Source organism: Pimephales promelas, chromosome 5, assembly GCF_988280905.1.
Source record: "Pimephales promelas chromosome 5, fPimPro1.hap1.1, whole genome shotgun sequence".
Taxonomy (NCBI): domain Eukaryota; kingdom Metazoa; phylum Chordata; class Actinopteri; order Cypriniformes; family Leuciscidae; genus Pimephales; species Pimephales promelas.
Window position 1 is genome coordinate 35,419,437 of NC_142773.1, and position 26,145 is coordinate 35,445,581.

The 26,145-nt window shown below is 36.9% G+C and overlaps 1 protein-coding gene across 6 annotated transcripts in view; it reads left to right on the forward strand.

Moving 5' to 3' along the window:
• The first annotated feature begins 5,933 nt into the window (after positions 1–5,933).
• ptprfb (protein tyrosine phosphatase receptor type Fb) overlaps positions 5,934–26,145 on the forward strand; it is a 213,093-nt gene continuing 192,881 nt past the window's right edge. For 4 of the 6 annotated variants that reach the window (XM_089131383.1, XM_089131381.1, XM_089131382.1 and 1 more), the window contains exon 1: positions 5,934–6,249. The gene's annotated coding sequence lies outside the window, so the exon portion shown is untranslated. The remainder of the gene's footprint in view (positions 6,250–26,145) is intronic. The other 2 variants (XM_089131385.1, XM_089131386.1) reach the window with 1 other exon arrangement.

Genomic DNA, 26,145 nt, shown 5'->3' on the forward strand with positions numbered 1-26,145 from the left:
GACATTAATAGCAACATTTTTAATAATATTATATTTTTAACAATCAAATCAAAGAATGTAAGAAACAGTAGTGAGAAAACACTGGCCTCAAACACTGGTCATCTTTGTATTCCTGGTGCAGCAGTATAAACCACAACCAATAATAAACCTTAACTTGATTTGGCAAAATCAATTTTCACTTTATGTGTACCTGAGGGTTGCAGGCAAAGTTAAATTCGACAAACAAGAACCAATTATTGTCTGCTGGTCATATCAGGAATTGCATTGGCCTCAATTGCATTTCATTGTGTGCTGAAAATTACTGTACAGATGACCACTTTACTTGACATTTTATTACTTTGCGCTAAGCCTGTTCTGCATTTTTTTAGCCTTTAAGACAATAAATTATTTGAATTATGATTGTACTCCGAACCAGTAAAATCTGCTAAACTGAGGATAACAATTGCATTAGGTTGTGAGTCATATATTATGCCCTTTTTCAAAGTTTTGATTTTGTTTTTAGGGTCTACTAGAATAGAATTTCATGCTTGCATAACATACATTATGTGAACAGAATACTGTGGCGAGCAGGACACAACCGACGTGAGAGAACGGAGACGCACCTAATTAATAATTAATTAATTATTGAAATAATGATTTTTTTTTTTATTTGAAACTTAATAGATATCATGTAAAACTATCTAGTATTGACTCGTATCGCGGGAAATTCTGAAGTATCGAAAATAATCGAATCGTTGGCTTAAGAAATCGGTATCGTATCGAATCATCATTAAGGCTCCGATTTACACCCCTAAGAGTTTCCTGGTCGATGACATCACCCACCTATGACTTCTCGTCTCTCCATTGGACTGATTATACACGTGCTTCACGACGCAATCACGCAGGGGCGTTCCTGCGTGATTCCTTGAAAGGGAACTCAAGACTTCAATCGCAGCCCATTCTCACCCCCAAGGCGTCACTTAACTGACGCCTTGGGAAGCATTTGGACATGCTTCAATATCTGACGCTTTAGGCGCCCTTAAGCGTCAGTTAGATGACGCCCTAGGATCGCGTGTACCCCACCCCACACCTAAACCTAACCGCGTCCTCTAACTGACGCTTTCCTTTAGCGTCAGTTAGATGACGCCGTAGGATCGCGTCATGTAAGTGACGCTAAAGGGCGCCTAAAACGTCAAATATTGAAGCATGGTCGAAGGTGACGCCTTGGGGTGAGAATGCGTTGTCAATCGAGGCGTTTCAGGGAGGTTCAAAACAGTGCTTAGCCTACTGAAAGAGAGAATAAGTCCCTTTGGAGTAGGCTTTGCAACTTTGCTGACCTTTTTTATGCTAAAACAGCAACATTATAAGAAAATGCATATAAAGCATAATAGGACCCATTAAAAGGAACAATTCACTAATACGAAAATTCTGTCATCAAAATTCTGTCATCAAACCTGTACGCCTTTTTTTTCTGGAAGATATTTAGAATGGTAATTAGTCTATAGAATGGTAGTCAATTGGCTTTGGAGCTCAATGCCTTTCATTTGGTGGTGGTGATGGCGCAGTGGATAAGATACATGCCTTTGGTGTGAGAGACCCAGGTTCGAATCCACTCTGAGACACCAATGTGTCCCTAGTTGCTCCAGAGGCGTGCGACCTCTGACGTATACCAATATGCATGCATAAGTTCTGCATTTGACGTAAGGTTGCTCTTTAGTTTCCGGTTGGGGTGATTTAATGTGGAGGAGAACCAAAGAAAAAGGGAAATATGTCAGAGTCTTCAGAATTTATTGTCCTCCTGTCTTTGAAACGAAAATTTAATACATTTAGATGTAATTTCATATATAGTATAGCTATAGAGTATCAAAACAATACAAATTCTCGGTATAGCATTGGACCTCGATCGGCGGAAGTAATCCAGCCTCCTTAGACCTTTACTGGAAATACAGCCGTGCCCATTGTAAGTCGCTTTGGATAAAAGCGTCAGCTAATATAAATTTCATGTTGCAACTTTGTTGCAGTCCAAAGTTGTTACTCATTTAATCTAAGTCAGTGTGAGAACTGAATGAATTTCCATTCTGTGTGGTATTTTTGTCTATAGACTGGTACTGTAGGATAGTGATTCTGGAGCTGTAATAAAGGGTTGCTAATGACCCTGGCGTAATGTCCAGCAGCAGAATATCAAAACAACAGAGCTGCTGTCAGCTTCTCTTTGCAACTGTTAAATCTCCCTTAATGGAACATCTGAGTCAATAAAAACAATCATCACACTCATTGCCACAGAAAGCCAGGAAATCATTTTAGCTACTCAAAGAAAGCAAACCCACGGTGCATAATCTATTCTATAGCTTCAGAAATGAGCACTTCTCTTCGCTGTTCTGGGTTTGGTGTTAGATGCCTAATGTTATTTGTGGCTCTGGGGCTAAAAGTTGTTCTGTACACTTAGGATGAGCTTTCATGATCTCAATCATTCACAATGAAGATTTTCACCTAATTCTTCCCTCTCTAATGAACCACACACAGTGTCCACTCAATAAACCACTAACATGGGCTTCTGTTTTGCCAATGAGGGTCAATAGCTGGACAGTGTGTCTCCAAGTGCCTTCTCTTTTTCAAGACGTTAATGGAGCTCAGCCAAGACCCACAGAACAGTCCCAGGGGTCGTTCCCAGATATCCGCAATGATACCCAATCTGGCCCCATTAGCGTTCTCTCCACCCATCAAAAACATGACTTCACGAATGCGGAATTAAAAATTAACCATCTAATATCCATTTGCTGATGGCTCCCACAAAAGAAAATGAAAAAGCAGATTCCCTCAAGGCTTTCTGGAGAAGAAATGACTCCAGCAACCCTATATGCGGAGGAAAGTCTGACAGTGATAACAGGAACAGAACGGATGAAATTACTTAAACAGACCCTGATGAGGATATTAAAGGAGGTTGTGCCAAGACTGTCAAATAAAAGAGTTGAGTAAGCAAGGATAATTGTGCTAAATCATGAAAAACTGTTTCTCATTACAGTATACTTGTTCTATAATAAGTAATACATACCTTGCGTTTAATTTGATTCCATTTCATTCCCTTAAAATCAGCCAATTAGAGATGATCCTCCCACTCCATTGTCAATGTCATCTCTCAATTGAGCAGAGAACCTGACTGTCTTTCCACGTTCCTCTTCTTCTGACATCTTCACTGCTGGAACATTCTACCTTTGATTTTTTTTTTTTCAATAACACACCATCAAAGTTACCATATCTATTCTGTACCATATCTACACTGTTAGACCTTACCAGGTTTTTTACAGTAAAATACTGGCAACACTGTTGCCAGTAATTTACTGTAAAAATGCACTAAAACTCAAGTTAACTAAAAAAATACAACTTATTAGTTTTAGTGCATTTTTACAACACTGTTGCCAGTAATTTACAGTAAAAATGCACTAAAACTCAAGTTAACTAAAAAAATACAACTTATTAGTTTTAGCGCATTTTTACAGTAAATTACTGGCAACAGTGTTGCCAGTATTTTACTGTAAAAAACCTGGTAAGGTCTAACAGTGTATGTTCAACTTTTTCGTGCACACAACTCCTCTCCTGTAATCTAGCTCTCCATTTCACTAGCTCTTTCATTACATTTTCTCTTCAAATAGAAAATGTCATCATTATTATTTATAGAAATAGATTTAAATGTTTAATTCTATATAAAAGAATATTATTCACTTGGTTCTTGAAATGTTCTTCTCATGTTGCTTTAAATTAGCCACCACCAAAAAAACTGACAATACTTCTAGCAGAATACTTGGTCAATCACAGCATTCTGCTGTCAAATATGATTTGCATAACTATAATGATGCTACTTGGTATTTTCTACATATTTGTGTTACTTTAATGGCAGTCGTCAACTGGTTTCTTGCTTCTCACTTCATAACAAGTAGTCATGTAACAAGTGAGATATGTCAGCAGGTTGCTGCCAGAAAATAAATGATTACTCTGAAATTGCACCTATAGTGACAGCTTTCAAATTCATAGCTAGGAAGAACATTTGCAGCAGAAAGTCTAAAAACAGCAGCTGTGTGTACTGTCTGGTTATACTAACATAGTTTTTATTCTTAAAATGTCCCAATGAATTAGATAAAGAGATCCTCCATCACCGACGGCTTTCTCATGGGGGCAAATCCCACTAGATGGAATTGATTAATATTTCACATTTCAAAATCACCATCTTAATCCCGAGGTGTGGCAGCCCTTACCTCTCTAGAGGATTGTGCTTTTCATTTCATAGCCAGCCTTTAAGTGAGCCTATACTGGTTCAGGTACTGCAGGGGGATTTGTGTGAGGTCACCCAAACACACCTGAAAAACGCAAATGCGGCTTTGTTATTTTAAAAACCATTATGCTATACGATAAATCTGCCCAGACATTTACGCATATGTATGATGATGCCACCATTGTAATGCTGCCTGCACAGGACACTGTACAAGCCCTTGCTTGAGACTTGACCTTGGCTGTATTTTTCCTCAAGAATTGTATGCATTTTTCATGTTGATCCAAGATAGTTACTCTACAAAATTCAGCGGACAAAAAAAAAAAAGTGTTTCTTTTCCTTTTCTGCAAGGTACGTAATATACTTTACTGGGCATATTATTGCGCCCCATTTTTCAACAAATGGATATAAAACCCGCTGAAATTACTCTGCCTTGAATTAAAAGAACATGTGGATTCCTTTTAGAAATGTGTCAGACTCATGTCAAATCCATTATTTACTTTCTCCTGCTTCAGAATTTGGAACTCGGCAACTGAGAACAGATTAATATCTGAGAGCAAAATCTGGCCCAAAATACGGTTAAATGCATCCAGTTGCACATGATGTGTTTCTTCATATCAAGTAGTGGAAAGTTAATCTTTCTTTTAATGTAATGGAAAATTATTCTCGCCACCTATAGTGTGGATTTAAGGGATATATATATATATATATATATATATATATATATATATATATATATATATATATATATATTATAGTTATTATACAGGGATTCATTAAATATTTAAAGACACCATGAAATCAGAATTGACAGTTCTTTTTTTTATGGAATATGGAGAATTTATAGTTTTTATTATAAATGATTTTTTAATGGACATCCTTTTTTTTATTCACATGCTCTCATAATATTTTATCAAAAAAACTTGCGCTCTGTCTTGCAGTGACATCTCGGGTGTCAAATCACCCCCATAACTTTATAGGCCACTGTTTATTCATTCGTGGTGTCCAAAAAAGCATAGTGGATGTTATCAAGTGCACTCATTCAATCCCACAATGCACCGCAATAATGAGTGTACAACCGATGTATATTCAACGATTAGAAAATACCTATAATACACAGTGGTGGTTGCGCCAAATTAATTCTCTGGTCTCCCTAGAAGATGACGCCCACAGGTGAATCATCCATCCATCCATCCGGGCTACTGCGTAATATCATACAAATATATCCATTACAAGGACATCACAAATGGGGAAGAAAAGATGATAGCAACTTCCGTTTCAAGACGAATTAATTTAAATCTATATTAGGCCTATTTAATTGTTTTTTTTTTTAGTTGTTACTTTTAAATAATGTAACATTCAATTAATTGTATGTTTTAATATGTTTTAATATTTAATATTAATAATTTGGCCATGGTCAACTTCAATAAACTGATTGTTGTTATTTATCAAGAGTTTTATTTATTTATTTATCAAAAGGTCTGGGCTGGGCTGATGGATATAGTTGTGTAATTATATATATTTAATTAAAAGTATTCTATTTAGGTTAAACGTAATTAAATATCTGTCCCCACTAAACCCCACTAAATACCCCTGTCACCACACTAATCTAAACGGAGACTAATCTAACCGCTTCGTGAACGGCCGAATGGTCCCGAATGTTTCCGAAAATGCGCAGGAGCAACCTGTAAAGCAGCAGAGAGGGAGACGGCGTGATAGCGGCAGCAGTGTCTCCGACCGCTCTGGAGCATAAGTCCGTGAGACACAAACTCTGGATTCACAACAATAGAAGCTTTTACACTCTACCGTAGTTATAGCGACCGGTCTCAATAACGGGATTATAACGGCCGCGTGGCATATTAGTAGAGGAAGAGTCGTTAGTCTGTGGAATCAAAGAATTTTCCATTCGATTTAAAAGTGGATTTGTACGTGGCCAACTGAACCGGGTGAAACGAGCGGTTGCCGTGCACGGAAAGAAATGCAAACCGCGGCGGAACGGAGAGACGGTAAGTTCAAAGCGTTTGTCTATCCACTCGGTCTTGTTTATGACACTTGTTTCGCGTAAAGCTGTACTTTTAAGGTGATTATTATTTGGATTTTAATGAGCAGCTTCTCAGACACGAGGTTTGGAGTGTTCGCGAAATTCTAGTAACGTTCATTCTCATAGAGAAACTAACGGGTGAGTGAGTTGACGTCGGCTAAGCTAACGTTAGTGCACTAGCTAACCGACCGATTTAAAAACTTGGAAATCTTTAATTTAGGGTGGTGTTCTTAAAGGACAAGTGCAAATCTCCTAGCACAGCAAGTTATAAGTAAATACTGACCCTATTTTGTCGCTGTAACTCTTATTTTAGTGCCTCGTGGTCTCAATTTCTTGTCAAGAAGCGTTTGATGAGGATCAAGTGCAGGGCGCAATGGAAGTTAGTTCTGTCATTTAATACGAACTAGTCAAGGATGAAGCTGAACTCTTGACCATAGCACAGGTCATCATATTCTCTGGTAAAATGCATTGACGTAATGTTACAGAGAGTGTCGCGGGACATTCGTCTAGCGAGCTCCCTTCTCCAAATATGCTTTTTCTTATGTACAATATATGCCATGTATTAATGTTGTGCAATGTCGTGTAAATGTTTTTATTTTTTGTTTACTTATGCATAGGCCTATATATTAAATGGTTCAATCGGGTGTGATTATAAAAAAAAAATGCGTAAAGAAATTAATTCCAAACACGTAGGAGATTTAGTACATTTTTTAAAAAGATGCATCCGTCTGTGAATGATCCGTGCATATATTGAAACGCACACTCACACATGTATTATATAAACATATTGGTCTTTTTTTTTACCTTTAAAGTCGATGTCTGCTGAGTTCAGTATTTCCAATGGCATTATAATCAAGCATCGACAACGCAATGAGTTTTATTTGACGTTTCCAAATCATAATATTTTACAGTGCAGTTCAAACCAACTCTTATATCAACACCGCTCTGTTAGAAAGTATTATTTGACCTGTTTTGTTGATATTAATGCTGGGGCTTCAAAGAAATGTCAGTGAGATTTACATGAAGTAAAGCTCACGCGCCTCAAAACGCTGATCAGTCAAACATTAAAATACTGTCATTTACTAATTTTGCTAATTTTGAGTACCCTTCGATTTATTTATTTTTTCGTTTAAAACAAAGAGAGATGTTTACTATTCACTTCCACTGCATATTTTGTGTGTCAGTCAAGACATTGTGCCTTACAGCTCCTGTTGTGGAAGAAAGGAAGTCCTGCAGGTTTACAACAACGTGAGTGTGAATAAATGATGATTGACTTAATTTTTGAGTGAACTGTCCCTTTAAAATCTCTCATGCAGTGGAGCTCCAGCAGAACAATACCACTCTTGTTATGCTATAGACATTATGCATTATTTGTTACGCCGGTTTTGTTGCCCTTCCCCAGGTCCTTCCACACAGCAATTCTGTCCGTCATGAGTTATTTTAAGATTGGAGCCTATACATGACCATACGTGAACACTGTGGGTGAGGGTTTCAACTATCCAGAGTTTTTATTTATTTAAAGCAAACAAACAAAAGAGCATATATTAGGGATTTCAGAGTGCAGATGAAGCATGTCAGCAATATCAAATGATCTGGTAAAGCTCAAGAGCAAGTTCTGTGAAATTGCATCAGAAGTCTGAAATAATTTGATCAGGGACAACATAATATTCTTGACCCTGTGCAATCTTCTGGTTCTACTGTTCATTCAGTTCATGTAATTAGTTTAATATTCTGTCAGTTCTGGTTTTGTCCATAAAGACAGAATGACTCCTGAGGCTAAACGCTTGCTGGAGAAAATGTTTGGTCTATATTTTGACTGGCGTAAAAGGGTTAGTTCACCCAAAATTGAAAATTATGTCATTAATGACTCGCCTTCATGTCGTCCCAAGCCTGTCAGACCTCTGTTCAGATTCGGATTAGTTTAAGATATTTTAGATGTAGTCCGAGAGATTTCTGTCCCTCCATTGAAAATGTGTACGGGATACTGTACTTGTCCAGAAAAGAAATAAAGCCATCATCAAAGTAGTCCATGGGAAAGACAATACAATGTTTAATAAAGTCATAGTTTTTGTTATTTTTTAGACCAAAATGTGTTTTCGATGCTTCAAAACATTCTAACTAACCCACTAATGTCACATGGACTACTTCGATGTCTTTATTTCCTTTCTGGACAAGGACAGTATACCGTACACATTTTCAATGGAGGGACAGAAAACTCTCGGACTAAATCTAAAATATCTTAAACTGTGTTCCGTAGATGAACGGTAGTCTTACGGGACGACGTGAGGGTGACTCATTAATGACATAATTTTCATTTTTGGGTGAACTATTCCTTTAAAGGGTTAGTTCACCCAAAAATGAAAATTAAGTCATTAATTACTCACCCCCATGCTGTACCAACCCCGTAAGACCTTCGTTCGTCTTCGGAACACAAATGAAGATATTTTTGATTAAATTTGAGAGCTGTATAACTACCACATTGGCTCCTAAGGGACTGCCTCTTGACGGCCCAGAAAGTCAATGAAGAAAATGTTTAAATATCCCAAGTGACTACCGTGGCTCAACTATATGTTTATCAAGCGACGCGAATACTTTTTGTGCGAAAAAACAAACAAAAATAACGAGTTTATTCGACTATTTTTTTCTTCCTTGTAGGCCAGAACGAGACTTCCTTAGGCGTAAAAAAAAAAATAGTTTGTTTCCGGTTTCCGACCGACCCTGTCAATTTATGTGCGACCCAAAATTATTTTATGAGCTTGGGGAAGAAATAATAACAATTAAATAAATGCACAAATAAAAAACTCTGAGGCGAACTATTAATTTACGTTTTTGTACAGCTCCGTCTTTTTATAACACGCGACGTAAGATGCATCTTGTCCTCCAGCAATCTATTAACAAACGAGGCAGATATCGTTCGTCAAACTGAACTATAATACATATTATACAAGTCTTTTTTTGTAATTTAGGATATTTTTATTCATATTCGCACACATACAAATACATGCATTCATAGGCATGTACACACCACATACTAATACCTCCCCATCCGCCTAGTTTTATTAAAAAATCATCCTATCATGATCCAATCATGATCCCAATCCCATCTTCTGCTGTCTAGCACTTCTTTCGCCATGTATTTGTTCGTTTCTTTCATTATTTTATGCAATCCAAAACACTCTAACCTGCCGCGGTTCGTATCTCTAGAGCCCGTCTAACTTGTCCGCTTTTCCGGGACAAATGGATTTTTGAAGGACAAGTAAGAGAATTTTACTCGCCCTAACGGACAAGTAGCCTAATTAGAACATCAATAACAAACAAAAAATAACTAGGGAATCACTAAACCGAGAGAATGATTCTGATTTTATTACATTTATTGCAAGTTGCGATCGATTGTGGATAATAAATGTAGCAGGCAGCAGCTACTGTATTACTGATGGTAAGGTTGCGCTGTTGACGCTCGCGCAGAGAAATCTACACACATGAGCGGAGCACACACCCACAGTTAACAACATACTCTACCTATAAAAAATATAAATGTGGAGTTTTTATATTTTAACATATGTTAAGCACTAAGCAGCCTCAATTAATTTTCCTGAATACCATCACGATTGAAAAAGTGACATTGATTTCCTACAACAGTTCAATAAACAGTTAAGATTAAGTCACTTACTGTTTATAAGCAATATTGGGTGTTTTTGTTCCATTTCAGCAGCGAAAATAGCTCCAAAGAAAAGTCACAGCAGAACCACGACGCATCTCACAGGAACTCATCCTGTTTTCATTACTGAATGATTCAGCATTTTGAACGAATCGGTTGAGTCAAGGATTCAATGACCCATTCATAAACATCAACATCTGTCTCATTCTTGAATGAATCAACCGTTTGAACGAATCGTTTGAATTAATGAATCAATAACTCACTCATTTATACGGCCGCCTGCCGCCACCTATTGGCAGTTTAGTGTTATGTTTATAAGTAGCCTAGTATAATTCTTTCCAATATTTCTTATTTGCACATTTAAATCAATTTCATAACATTATTTTATGAAATTGTAATTTTTCAGTGTAAATGATTTAATTTCATCAGCCATACCTAGGGTAACAGTATGCTTCATCTTTCATTTTAAATTCCTAAATTTGATCAATAAATTCAATTATTTAGAATAATAAGACACTATAGGGCATTTAATAATATTGGTCGAGGGGATGCCCTTAAAGGTGCAGATATTACAATTTGCCTTTTTAAATATCAAAGCTGATTGAACACTGATGAGAATATTGCTTCAGAATAATAAATAAATACATTTTAAAAATCCGGACAAGCAACTTTTTTACTCGGACAAGTGATTTACAGATTTACTTACTTGTCCGGAGGACAAGCACGTGAAAAGGCTTAAGGGGATAGTTCACTTTGAAATTAATTTTTGATATGTTTTAGCTTAACTCAAGGGCATCCAATATGTAGGTGTCTTTGTTTCCACAGTAGTTTTAATTTTTATATTTTTAGGTTTGACTATCCCTTTAATGTCGAGCCCTGAATAATTTCCTACCCATCCCTTGCTGCCACTGAAAAAAAAAAAAAAAAAAAAAAAAAATTCCCTACCGACCCATGACCTCAACTGACAACCAACCGGAACCAAACTTTTTTTTTTTTTAGGCCTTATAGATTTCCACGACGCATGCGCGAGATTTGCGATCTGCGTACACCAGCTTACACCACTTCAGATCGCAATTCTCGCGCATGCGTCGTGGAAATCTATAAGGAAGTCTCGTTCTGGCCTACAAGGAAGAAAAAAATAGTCGAATAAACTCGTTATTTTTGTTTGTTTTTTCGCACAAAAAGTATTCGCGTCGCTTGATAAACATATAGTTGAGCCACGGTAGTCACTTGGGATATTTAAACATTTTCTTCATTGACTTTTTGGGCCGTCAAGAGGCAGTCCCTTAGGAGCCAATGTGGTAGTTATACAGCTCTCAAATTTAATCAAAAATATCTTCATTTGTGTTCCGAAGACGAACGAAGGTCTTACGGGGTTGGTACAGCATGGGGGTGAGTAATTAATGACTTAATTTTCATTTTTGGGTGAACTAACCCTTTAAGATGAACTAATAATCATTGGATCACAGACACTAATTTGCTGATTAGTTGGACAAATTTAAGATACAGCCGATCATTGTGATCTGCTAAAATAAAATAAAATAAAAGCATTGTGCCTGAAAAGGATTTTCTGGATTCTGGATAATGTACCTTGTCATAGCAGCTGTCATTAATTAATAAGCATAAAACCAGAGATGCCCTTTAAGCAAGATACAGTTGTTTAGTGTATCACTAAACAACTGTATCACTACAGTTGTTTGTGTCGGTATAATTTGTTATCTTCCTCCTTCACCCTCTTACCCACTTCATTTTGGCAGAGGGAACTAATTGGCATGTCTGAAATGCCCGGCCCTCTGTTGCCACATGCTGAAAAGCCACTTCCCCTAGCTGACGCTGTCTTATGATTTCCATGTGCGCTGAATTTGGGTAATTTCAGGGCCTGGGCTCTAATGAGAGATTTTATTTCTGTAGTGCATTGGTTGTGGTGTCGGGAATCAACATTTATAGGACTCATATCTGGGAACTGAAAGTCTCTTAGACTTCTCAGTGGTACGATGGGTTCTGGGCTGGCATGGGAACATGCATTTTTTTTTTATTTATTTCAACAATTCAGCCTAGTCAACACTTTTTAGGAGTCCTGTGGCACAGTCAGTGTGGTTGAAATGTTTAGTTTTTAGAAGATCCGTTGTTTGCTTGTTCCGTTCACTCTAAGAAGGTCATGAGCATCTGAAAAAAAGACAAAGCTTTGACTACTAGACTTAGGGGCTCACGACAATGTTTTCAACTAAAAACTGAATTTTTTTATGCGTTTTGGCTGTTAATTTACATGTCAATGGTGTTTTGGGGACCTGAAAATGCAAATCTCTGTTTCAAAGTGCAAGTTTTTTTGTTTTTGTTTTTTAAATACCGTAATTATCTTTGTGTAAACTACAAAAACGAGAATTTGTGAAAACGATGACGTCATGTGCAAGCGTATTACCAGTTCAGTCTACAGGTGCGTAGTTTCTTTGCAAAAAGACTTGGCCTGATACAATACAGCACTTTTAATTGTCAAAACAGTCTTTTTGTCCTTCTACACAGGGGTTTATTTTTTAATCTAAAGCAGGAATTTTCTAATTTTGTTGCCACAGATTTCCAAATATGTTTGTGTGTGTGTGTGTGTGTTTGATCCCCTTGTAGGCTATGTAAGGGTTAATGCCCGACGAGGTGTCCATTGTCAGGTTTTAATGGACGACGGCGAGGCGTAAACCGGCCGACGTTTTAAGTCCATTAAAACCTGACAATGGACACCTCGGAGGGCATTAACCCGCTTATACCATGGTCACTTGCCAAATAAAACATTTTTAAAACATTAGTTTATATTTTAATTAGGCTAAATCTAGTTTTTACAAATAATAACTTGCCTTGCCTGACTGTTTATTTAGCAACCGGAGATATTTATAGTCCGCTTAGCTCGTATCCCTTCAGGTTCACAAATGCTTTTTTTTTTTTCATGAAACACAAAGGTAGGTAGGCATAGTTTTTTTTTTTATTACACATAAAACAATTAATCAAACAACAATAAAAAAACAATTAGCTCTGAGGTCCAGCGATTTGCGCTTAACGTTATAGAGGGCAATAAATTAATCAGATCAAAGAGAGGGTCATTTGCCTCAGGCTCCTTAGGCTTGAAACGCTGTAACGTTCAGCCTTCTCCTGCCTTGGTTGTCTGGACAGCTGCGTAAAACTCCCGCAGGGTCTCATTCAGGGGTGCGTTTCCCGAAAGCATCGTTATCCAACTATGGTCGCAAGTTACGTCGTTACCAATAGAGTTCAATGGAGCAGAGCAGCAGCGGTGTAATTTTCTCCGTTTTATTTACATTTTTTCTTTCTTCAGCAGCATACCAGTCGTCAAAGTTGCCATATTCTCCATAAATGTTAAAAGAAATAGCACGAAGTCGCTCATTGTTGTATTAGGCTATAATATCTAACGTTAGATGATAGAGCATGTGACTGCCTGTTGCTATGGTTACTCACAGCCGTTGTAGGCAGCGCATTTATTTATTCATTTCGAATGGTAAACAGGCAGTTTCACCAGAACTACTTTACTAGGTGTCCTCTATCACTTTTTAACGGACACCCTGCAGCCAATCAGAATAGAGTATTCACCCAGACCATGGTATAAATAAAGACAACTAACGTGATTGTAATGTTTATTACCTATAAATACTATTAGAAATGGATGTATTATAAATGTGCAGAATATTACCTGAACATTATTTCTATTAAGTTGACATTGTATCCTTTTTTGATACTGTTATAGATGTATAAACCTGAAACAATTAAATTATGCTACAAAATAATTTTAACGAATCATTCTAAAAATAAAAATGCTTCATGTCATGTTTTCTCTTTAGAAAGCAGTATATAGGCTAATGTCTTTGTATTATGTTTGTTGTTATAATGTCAAAATCATGCTAAAATAATACTTAACTTAAAATATTTGTATTTTGCAAGTAAAACTCTTGTCTTATTGCCTCAATATTGAAGTAAAATGATCTTCTTTGTTTCTTTTATTTTATCTTCAATACTGTGTGTCTCCATGTGATGGTTGTTAAAAGCTATCAAACAAGTAGCAATTCAAGGCTCAAGTTAGGTTTCAAAATGAATAGCGATGCATTGATCATAAATACTTCCTTAATGCTTTGGAATGACATGAGAGTGAGTAAATTATGACAGAATTTTCATTTTTTAAATTTCTTTAAAGTGACTATCATATACACTTCACTGATGGCCTTGTAGCTTGGCCTTTCATGTATGGGTTCAGTTGCTCACTTTTTGGAACCCAATATGACCCTTCGAATGCCAGTTGGATGTCACCCATTGTGTTTGTTTATGTAGTACCCATGCAAGTCGCTGTCAAGTCGCTCAGACGTCAAGTCGCTTCTGTGTTTCGAGAACTGAGAAGCAGCTAAGTATCTGGAAGCTAATTCTGCAGTAATTTGGCTGCTGATTGAAAACAGGTTCTACATTAGTGGGCCTGCTGGTGGCATTATAAACCATTTAAGCTACACCACAGTTTTATGGGACATCTCCATTTAACGAAAAGTGGAAACAGACTTTTGCCAAGAAATGGCCCAGACCCTTTATAAGAACGGTGACTAAGGCTATTTTGATGTGCTCCCCATCTTTTCAGTTTTACATAATTTGCTTAATTTACAGCTTTGATGGTTTGTGCTGAGAGGTAATTGCTCTGCCCTGATTTATTTTCAACAGTATTTGAGCAAAGAAAGAGGCATTACTGTGCAAGCTGTTCTTTTGAAAACTTCCCCTGATATTTTTTTCCAGCTTGTTTACAGGTGAAAGCCTATTCTTTTGACGCTTGTTGCTATTGGTGCTTACATTTTTTTTATGTTTGATATTTGACCGTTATTCAATGGTTGACACAGTACAACCAAAATATGACCCCTTCAATGTATCATGGCTTGACGGTATGACAGTATAGGAGTATTGACTGATAGAGAAGCGCATGCCCAAAAAGTTGTCTGACAGAATGTTACAACAATACACAACAACATAATAGATTTATAGCTTGTAAAATGCACAATGATGTCTATGGAAACAGCAAAAACAGTCATTTTAGTTCTAAATTGACGAGATCAGTGTTTCCTCTAGGATTTTATCCAGCTGTGGCGACAGGCCTATTCCTATGAGTGATATTCGCATGGGCCACGCCCCTTGCCCCAGGTGTTTAATATTATAATATTATATATTATAATATGAAAGGCTTCAATAAGAGCGGTAAAGCGATTATGCGTATCGCATGTGCAGAATGATGCACTTGACGCACAAAGTCGCAAAGTTTGTATTGAAAAGTTCAAAGCTCAAAGCGAACAGATTATATCTATGCAACAGTTTATTGAGCTTTTTCTTTTAACAGTTTTAAGTTTCAGTTACAGTGCACATGAAGAACAATTCATAGCACTCCCTACTCAGTGCTGCAATCTAACAGACACCCGGGAGAAAGGAATATGATTTAGAAAGCGCAATAAACTCCAGCAAGATAAGTCATTTTATGCTAACCATAGACTTTTATCTACAAAAAGTCTAATAATGGGAACATTGATCTTGAAGAGAGTGTCGTCGTGTTGCTGTCGTAACCGAATGTGACATGCCGTTTGAATGCTGAATGGAGAATGAGGAGAGATGATAAATATTCATTTTTACCTCACATTATGCTATTGAATGACTTTAGAGGTCTTGGAATATAGTGCAAACTTTATGGTCCTTTCAATGTTTTTTATGCCTTTAGTGGGGCTTAACAATAACATAATAGTAGGGGTGGGCATCTCTAGGCACCTCACGATTCGGTTCGATTACGACTCTGCGATTCGATGCTAAAGCGATTATCGATTATCTGAATCTGTGTGTGTGACTATAAATACTTTGCTTTAAAAGTACAAAGTAATGACCTATAAAGAATTAAAGTACAATATTATTAATATTGCAAAGAACTAACAGGAAAATAAATGTGTGCCTGACCTAGCAGCATGCTAGTAGTAAATTAATAATATAACAACGACCGGTACAGCCGAGTGTTTTTCCTCCTCTGGATGGAAACGTGTCATATGGCTTCTCATTTGTTATGTTTCTGAAATATTTTCACACGTCCGGTTTTAGCGCGGAGGGTGTTTGGATTTCGCGCTCAGCTATCGCGTCTCTGTTTTGTGAACGCCACAGACGGTCCGGGCACTGCACTTCCGCGCTTCAGAGTTCCGTCTTTATTACTTTATTAAAATATATCTAATAAAAAAATTTGTTTTTTTTTGAAAATCGATTTTTGAATCAATTCAGAAAAGTCCACGTCCGCATCGCAATGCATTCCCCTCCCCCCCACCCCTAAATAGTATTCACAATATCGTACCTCAGTGAGAAGCTGCAGCCGTGGCGGGATGATTTTTGGTGTGGCGGCCCGCCACGGCAGAATGAACGTAGCGGAAACACTGGAGTGTTTTATTCAGATACACATTGTGACCGTAATTGCTCTAGGCCTACTTGGTACTGTTTATTTAGTCTATCTTTGTTCTATTGTTTATTTGTGCTATTGCTTGAAGTTAAACTTTCACTCTGATTTTTAAACTTTGCAATTAATCCGCGATTCAAATGTGTGCCGAACCACGGGGCCTCGTCCGTACGGATTACAGATCAACAACGATCTGTTTAACCCTTATCTAGATGTTATTGGATATTTAGCCAGTATATTTAATTGTTTAAGCTCATTTTGCCTTATTTTTTTCTTTTAAAGCACAAATAAAACACTTTTAGCCTATATATCTTAATATATTCATTTTTCACACTGACTGTATATTATAATTTTGATGCTCAAATTTAAAATGGATTTGTTTGTGACAAAGTATACTTTTATTTCTGTGATTTATCTGAAATCTGTTTTAACATACTTAATGTATCATCCAATGATAATATTGGTGCATGTCTAGGTATTACTCCTACCATCATATAGGATTCTGCTCATGCCACCCATCCCTAGCCGATGACGCAACAGGCCATGTCCAGTTTGTGATTTTGCGTGTGACTTATTAGATTAGCGAGTTAGTCACCGGGCCCCCGTCACCATTGTGGTGGCTCCATTAGGCAGAAGGACGTGTCCAAGGTACGATTACTGCCAGCGAGCGAGTTGTGTGAAGGTGACCTCCCCCTCCATAACCTAATCCAAACATGCAGACATGCGTACACCCTTTTCCTCGATGTCTTTGTTGATTCTCTTCTTGCTACTCTTTTCTGTCACCTCAATTTTCAATAATCCAATAAAGTCAGCCGGCCGCTTGTCATTGACATGCATGTGGTTCTGTGCGTTGTCACTCAGGAAGATGAATGTAGAGGGAGTTGTGAGGTGCCGCACTGATAGGGAGGATTCCTTAACGTTTATGCAGCATTAATGGCCTTGTGTGTTTAACAATTAAACAATATGCTGTGGGCTCCTGAATATTGATAAGGGAGGCTCTTTTGCAGCTCTGTTTGGAGAACTGGGACGTGCAGTTGTTGTGGTTTGGGTGGGTTGACTGTCAAACAGTGGTTTGGATTGCAGTGATTGTTTTTTTTAAGCGCGAGTGTGACAGCAGAGTTAAGATAGTGTGCGTAAAACCATGTAACATTAAATAGAGAGCATTTTAGTACAGAAACATTTAAGTGGGAGGAGATGTTCTACTTGTGGAAATATGAATCAGGAAAGTCATTTGTTGCTTATGGGAATGGAAAGTTCTGCCTTTTAGTTAAGTTTACCCTAAGTAGACCGGTGGTTCTTAAACTTTTTACCTCAATATTCCCACTAATACTTTCATTTCTGCTATAATCATGACAAAGCAGCTTGTTTTCAGATTGTGTTGTCATTACATTAACCATGATTTGTTTTGTGAAGTTTCCTGAAGTTTCAAGAGCTGTGTGCTCTTCAATAAAATAACTGATTGTAGTTTGCATCTTAATTGACACTTAGCTTAGCCACGCCCAAAAACCGCCACTGGCCAATCGTGTCTTGGCAACCATAACTATGCACGGGAGGTCTGGCAAGCTTTTGAGTGAGGGAAACATGGCTGAAGAATTGTGCGTATATTGTGCAAATCTGATACCGGTATCCTAAAGGTTTGGACGGGGGAGAAGAATTGTTTTCCTTCCAGAAAATCTAGAAGCCAAGGAGAGAAATGATGAGCATGAGCAGCGTGGGAGAGACCCATTTACAACTACCGGTAAATGTCGACATGATTAACAAAAACACCTATTGCTTGGAAATAATGACAGTTCCTTGATTCATAATGATATAACGTAAAATAAGATGATTAAAGACAAGACAGAGGCTCACTGACATACTTTATTTATTTAATATATTTCAGCATTTTGTTAATCAACATCCTACTACCCCTGACTAACTTTAACCCAATCCGATCACGGCTCTCCCGGTATTAGTGTTATTCCACGATATTTATGGATAAACTGTTTGATTTATAATTATTAGGATTATTTTCACATACTGCTTGCGCTGGGACTATAACGTTCAATTTTAAGAAATTATTCTCTAATCGGTTGCATGTTATGTCGTGAATCCCTGCATGGAATACTGCAGTCTTGCTCTCTCAGATATTTCACTTGTTCACTGAAAACTACTAATTATCTCATTGGGAATGTCTGACATCGATGCATCCACACTAGATGTGCCAGCAGTGAAAGCTTGACAGGCGTAGCAACAGTAACTAGGAAGGGCGGGGCTTAGCGAAGGGTCAATTTTTTTATTTTTATTTACATTTTTAATATATTACTTGTATTTGTTAATTAAAATATTTTTAAAAGGTTTCATGAGCAACATTTATTATAGTATTGGTGCATTCCAAGAGCATTTCATGTCATGTCTTTCAGTTGCTAGGGTTGTTATTATTTTTATTGAACTAGTAACAAGTAACTAACCCTATCAAACCCTAACTGTTAACTCTATAGTAAGTACATATGGCTAATTAATATTGCTCAGTACTTATTTGAGTATGTAACTTACATTGCTCAGTACTCTTATTTGAGTACATGTAACTACATCACCTTAAAATAAAGTGTAACCGACTCCAGGGAATAATAAACGGTCTGGAATTGGCCACGGTCTGGAATTGCCCGATTTTCTCAAAACAAACAAACAAAAAAAAGTAGTTTTTTGTTTGTATGCTGTCAGTTATAGTTCTTTGAAAGAAAATCAGAAATGGCAAAAATTGGTATCGGCAGGTCACACCAAGAAAATTGCAATCGGTGCATCTCTAGTCCAGTCATTTGATGATTTCCCCAAGTACGGGCACTAATATAACCGTCCCTAAGATATAATCAAATACCTTCAAACTCCATGCCTTACTGTTTTTGTTCAGACCTGGAGTTATGGTGGTGTTTTGCTTGATTAATCAATTGGTATTCACGAGGTAAGTATGTTTTAGTGTAGTAATTGGGCATAATTGCAGACTCCAAGCTTCAAATCAAAAGGTCAGCACTGACCAGCTGGGCTGAAACAAATCTGTGTATGTTTTGAATTTAGCAAACATTGTTTTTTTTTGCTGAGCAAAAAATACCTCCACTAGCACGTTCTCCTTTCTCTGTATACTGGAGTGAACTGTGGAATATTCTCAATTCATCCTGACTGAATGAAGAAAACAAGTCAGGTTTTTGTCAGCCATTATAAACAAAAATCTTCCACAAAGCATCAGCAACTGCTTCAGTATCGTTGGAGGCAGCTAGGTGCTGTCTTAGGCTGTTTTAAAGGGTTTGGACAGGGTTTAGGCTTTGATGGAAATCACTGAGGGTGGACTGTATCACGAGGACTAGAGGAAGCAGCATGCTGGAGAACGGGAAGATGCCGTTCTGGTGCTTTATCTTCCCACTGGTGTGCCAGATGGAGAAGACTGGGGGAGTCCTGGCATAGAGGGGGTGCTGGTGTCTGCCCAACTGTCACAGAAAGACTCCCCCCTCATTCAAACTGTGTCTGTCCTCTGGACAAAGAAGAGACCATTTAAACAAAAGGCAACTGGCAAAATGATGCATGATGTTTTTTTTTTTTTTATGTACAGTACAAGTTTGTATTGAAAGACTGAACTCTGAGCAACTCATTTGCTTTGAATATGTGAATGGCCACCATTATTTTCCTTTCCTAATTTAACTGAATATACTACTTTTGCCTCAAGGCCATAGTGAACTAATGGTCCAAATGGGCAAGCAGGTAAAACCTGATAAAGAAAGGGCAACTTGCTTACTAGTGAAATAACGTTTCAAGCCAAGACATGATTAAAATGCTTTGTGTTGCCTTTCACTCTGTAATTACTGCAATGGACTTGCATTCAGCCAAGACTTTCTGGATTCTACTGGAATCGCAAGTGAATTGGTCAAGCTGTAAAGCAATAAGAAACGCATCAAGACTCCGTCAGAAACTTGTTCCTGGGATGTCTGTATGCCAGTATGTTTTCCCCACAGTACATTGGAATGTAATTTTTCGACCGATAATAGGTTTTACTGATATTTTCCCCCATTTTCATAATCGTATCGGTTTTGTTATATCGGATTCACCGATAAATTGTGCATCTTGTGGATGCTGCGTCTTAGGGGAGTTTAGTCAACAAAGGTAAAATAGCTTATCTCCCTTAATTAGTAAACTTTAAACATAACGCGGCCATTAATGCACAAATGAGATGTTACATGTTTGATTTGTCTGCCTAGTTTAAACTTGGCGCTAATAAATAACGAACTCAGTCATGTAATCAAAGTAACTTTACATCAACTAAGGGACGCCACGTAACCATAATACTGGTGTTGTAAATGTAATTTATTCTGAAGCAATATTCACATTAGTGTTCAGTCTGCTTTGAATTAATTAAATCTACATATTTATGATATTTGAACCTTTTTAAAGAGCCTAATCGTTTTAAATATATGCTTCATCTTTCATTTTAAATACAAAATGTATTAGAATAATAAGATACTATATGGTTACTATATGTTACCAATCAAATTAAATAATTTACACTGAAAAATTTCAACTGCATTAAATAATGTTATTGGTGTTACATGTTACAATATGGATTGTTTTTCCATATTTTTTTTTGAATGTACATATGAAATGTTGGAAAGAATGACACTAAACCACCAGTAGTAGTCAGCAGGCAACCATCGTAATGAGTGAGTCATTGAGCCATTTATTTCAAACAGTTCGTTCAAACGGTTCGTTCAAAACGCCGAATCATTCAGTAATGAAAACACGGTTGTGAGATGGTTCTGCTATTATCTTTGTTTTGAACTGTTTTAGCTGCTGAAATAGAACAAAAATAGTCAATATTGTTTCTGAAATTGTGACCTAATATAAATTTCTTGTTTATTGTCATATGAAATCAGTCACATTTTCAATCGTGATTGTATTCAGCACTCTTGGTCGTGTGATGTTGCGTAACTGTAGCATGTTATAAATAAAAAAAACCCACATGTTAACTGAGTTTTTTTTGTTTCCATTTCTCCTCATGAGTCGCGAGTACTACCTTGTTACAGCCAGACTGTCGGCTGCTCTTTTTTTTAACGATAATTTAAACATTAAATTACATTTTAAATGACCAAATATTATAAGTATACAACAAATTAAGACTTCTGCATCTATTTTTATGTGTGCCAGCTGCCACTGTGGGTGGGTGGCTGGCACTGGCACACCTGTGGCTACGCCTGGCTGTCATGGAGAGACATAGATTATTGTGTGTAACACAAGCCCCGAAACTGAACCTTACACCTTTTCTGTCATGCCTTGGTGATCTGGGTCCCAAATAGCTTCTTATTGGCCAAACACAAAACCCTGCCATCCATCTAGATACTACAAAAAACATCGCAGGCCACTATAGATACGCCTTTGTCAGAATGAAGAAGGATACAGTGTACCCCAAATCTCTTCTTGCATCCATGAATAACTATTGGAAGCCTAGATATGCATTGGAGGGATCATTTGGAGGATGCTCTGGATATTGAGGTACTTGACTCAGAATGTTTTTAAGGGTTAGTTCACCCAAAAATGAAAACTCTCAGACTAAATCTAAAATATCTTAAACTGTGTTTCCCGAAGATGAACGAAGGTCTTACGGGCTTGAAACGACACGAGGGTGAGTCATTTATGGCATCTTTTTCATTTTTTGGGTGAACTAACCCTTTAAGAGATTCCATGAGCTCAGCACAGGACAAAAGAGAGAGGATGCAAGGAGTGCAGTGCCACCACCACCTACCAAGAAATGACACACAAATGCAGACACTGTGACAGAAATTGTCACCTCAGCATGTGGAGTATTAGTCACAGCTGACCACCTATGTGTTCAACCACCCCTGTTCCAAATCAGATTCGGGCACAAGAAGGTGAACATGACAGACACCTTCTACTTTGTTGAAAGATGGGTTGTGATGGGTTGATTATTAGTTTAAAGCGATTAGCAGTTAGCACTTTTATTCATGACCATTCAACGGATCCTGACAGCCTAACATTATTAGCTATATGAGACAGGCTAGACATGATTGTTGAAAGGATTCACTTAAAAGTCGTCTGAGTTATGCCATACTACCCTCATGCCGTTGCATACCTTTATGCTGTTGTTTTTGTTTAAAATAGTGATATCTGTTAAGGCCAAAAGAGACCAATAACACCATAAAAGTAGTTCATATGACTCATACACGGTGCCCCGGCTGTGGCTTTCAAATATAATATGGCTTTTTCACAATGTAAGAACAAAATTCATTCCAGTGATGGCAAAGCTGAATTTTCTACTCCAGTCTTTAGTGTCACATGATCCTCCGGAAACCTTTCTAATATTCTGATTTGGTGGTCAAGAAATGTCTCATTATTATCAATCTTAAAAATAGCTGCTTAATGTTTTTATGGTATTCTGGAGTTTTTTGTGAATAGAAAGTAGAAAAAATAACTGGATTTGTTTGCAGTAGGAAAATTTTGTAACATTTAATGTCTTGCTCTCACTTTTTATCCATCCTTGCTCAGTAAAAGTATTAATTTCCTTTCAAAAATCCTGCTGACCCCAAACTTTTGAAGTGTATGTTCGGAAATGAAAACTATTTGAAAACCATTTTAGGGCTGTGAAATGATTAATCGCGAATAATCGCATCCAAAATAAAAGTTTGTGTTTACATAATATATGTTTGTGTGTAATTATTTTGTACAGAATATGCATGTTTATATTTAAGAAAAGTGTGTTATTAATATATCAAATATTTATATTTATGCATAATATTAATTTTGTATAAATATATATAAAGTATATACATGCAAATATTTCTTAAATATATACAAAATAATTATACATAATTATTATAATTATATAATACACAATTATACACAATTACAATTATTTTGGATGCGATTAATCATTTCACAGCCCTATTAAAATGAAGAAACCTGCTAATAGAGGGGATGATAAACTTAGTTAGTAGAGGTGAGGGCCATTAGGCCGCTCTACAAAAAGGCTTGTGATAAATGTGCTATTAAATCTTCTGCTTTTGGGTCTTCGAGGCTGAAAGGAATTGGTGGCATTATCTCTTGCAAATAGGTTTGAAAATCCTTTAGGCCACAAAAAAACTCCGATTTATTACCCTAGATATTTTATGACGTAAACTCTAATCTTTTGCATGGGTGTATTTATTTTTTTCCTTTCTAGACCTCGAGACTGCGTCTAAAATCTAACTCCACATCATTGTTTTTCTCTGTTTTTATCTAGAAATTCCTTTCTGCACAATCCTTTGTTGAAAGTGTTCCTTACAGGAAGTAGTCATTTGCTCTCCCCAGCATGTCTCTCATATTTGTGACCTTTTTATTGCACGTCTCAGTTTTATTAGTCACCTCTCCTCCCTCCATCTTTGCTATTAAATCCTCTCCTGTCATGCATACACTAATCCTTCCTTTCTTCTCTACTCGCTATACTTTATCACACCGTTGCTATAGGAAACTGCACTTCATAACTATTCTTATGAAAATGGAAGTCGGCTCCTATAACGAGAACAGAAGGAATATCAAAAAGGTGGGCTGTATAAACTTGAATATACGGTGCATTCATAGCAGACGATTAAACTTTTTTTTATTCAAACTGGAAGAGTTATACTTTGAAACTAGGGCTGCACCATTGGGGGGAACAATGTAATTACCATTTTTCTGGTTAAAATTGCCATTTGTGATTTGAATTAGGGATGGGCATTTTTTTAAATATTGCATTCTAATATTCAGGCTGATAGAAATCAAATATTTGTTTATTTAAATGATGTTCAACGAAACATGTTATTTTATAAAGTTTATCTTTATGAAACTGTTTGTTGAAACACTTGAGACAGAAATTTGAGCATGCACCATAGGTAAAAGATCAATACAGAAACCCCCTGAATTGTATTTATTTACAATGCTCTAATAATGTTGATTATTACAGTCAAACCAGCACATGGTTTAAATATAGAGAGTTGCAAATAATGAACATGCATCTGAAAACAGTCACATGTTCTCCATCTGAGGCTATCAATAATCTCCATTTTAATTAAAACAAATTTAAACAGCCTATTAAAACTTACAGCTGTTTTTAATGAACGAGAGGAATGTTTCTACAATAGCTTCAAATGAAAGATCGCACGCAGCGAGTCATTGAGTCTCCTGTCTATATTTTAGCCTCAAAGGATTAAAGCTCCATTTACACTTTATAAGTAACAAGAGATCCACACAGACCATTCAGATAATGAAATGTGCATTGGTTTTTTACACCTGGTATTAAACCATGTGGTGTTTGATTAGTCATGTGCGTTGAATCTCACACTTCCAACAAACAACCCCTCCACCCTCCATAGTGAGACAAAAGAACCCTACTTATTTTCATAAATGCACCTCTGTGGTCTTATTGTGCATGGTTTATTATAATGGTGCACATTATTACAAATTATGAAAATGTTATCTTGTTTGTTTTCATCAAAATATGTAGCTTTGTTTAATGTTTACCAAAAACATATAATTAATTAATCCACCAATTAGGAATATATTGCTCATCCTCAGAAATGACTTTCTTTGAGGAACCAGTGGTGTAGGGCCCTATGAAATCCATTTTATTTTTTCCCAAATTCCATTTTTTTTCCGTTTTAATTTTTGTGAATTCATTTTTTTTTTACCCTTGACTGTTATTTTAGTCGTAAAAAGAGTGTGAAAAACTTTTAAAGTTGATGATTAAAATGTATACAAATAAAATAGGAATGACCTTAAATTTATTGAGATAACAGAAATGCACTCAGTAGCCTTTTCAGGACAAATACTGCATTAGGGATGCACCGATACCACTTTTTTGGAAAACGAGTACGAGTACGAGTACTTGCATTTCAGTACTCGCCGATACCGATACCGAGTACTTAATAAAAAAAATAAAAAAAAAACATGATTTAAATATTTTTATATACGGGTTTTTAGGTCCTTGATTAAATTACTTGGGTAACACTTTATTTCGATAGTCCACTTTACTAACTATAAGTAACTTTTCAATTACATGTCAACTAACTGTCATTAGAGTATTAGTAGACTACAGTATTAGTACGATCAGCTTAATATCTGATAACACTTTATTTATTTGGTCCCCCAACAGACATTCAACTGACTATAAGTAACTTGGCGACTACAAGTAAACTTATTCTCCTAATCCAAAGCCATTCACTTTGAAATTGTTCCACACCAGTGATGCACGGGTTGATCCAAAATGAGCGGGTGCCTGCGCCGCGGTCACCCGCGGTTACCCGCAGTTACGGGTCATCCAAAAATATTTTTAATGATATTCGGGTCGCGGTCGGTCAGGTCGTTTGGAAAAAGATGCCAATTAAACCTTTGTATTTATATAGTACTAGATACAATTTTCTATGAAATATATAGGCCGAATTTATTACTTACTGCGCATCATTCGTTACTACGCGGATGCGCAGTATCAGCTGCTCGTGCTCATCACTTCTCTCAGCTGTGGCAACAACATGTCTCAGTTCAGTGAACTGTTAGAGTTACTGGAGTAAAATATAATTCGGGATATTGGTTTATTTCAACTCGGAGGGACTGTCAGGCATGTCTGAAAGTGAGTAACTGTAGTAACTTGTGGATCAGCACTGACGCAAGACGTGAACTGATGCGAATGATTCAGTTCGATTTAGCGTACTGGTTCGACCGGTTCATTAAAAAGAACCGATTCGTTCACGAACCGGCCATGTCTATGATCA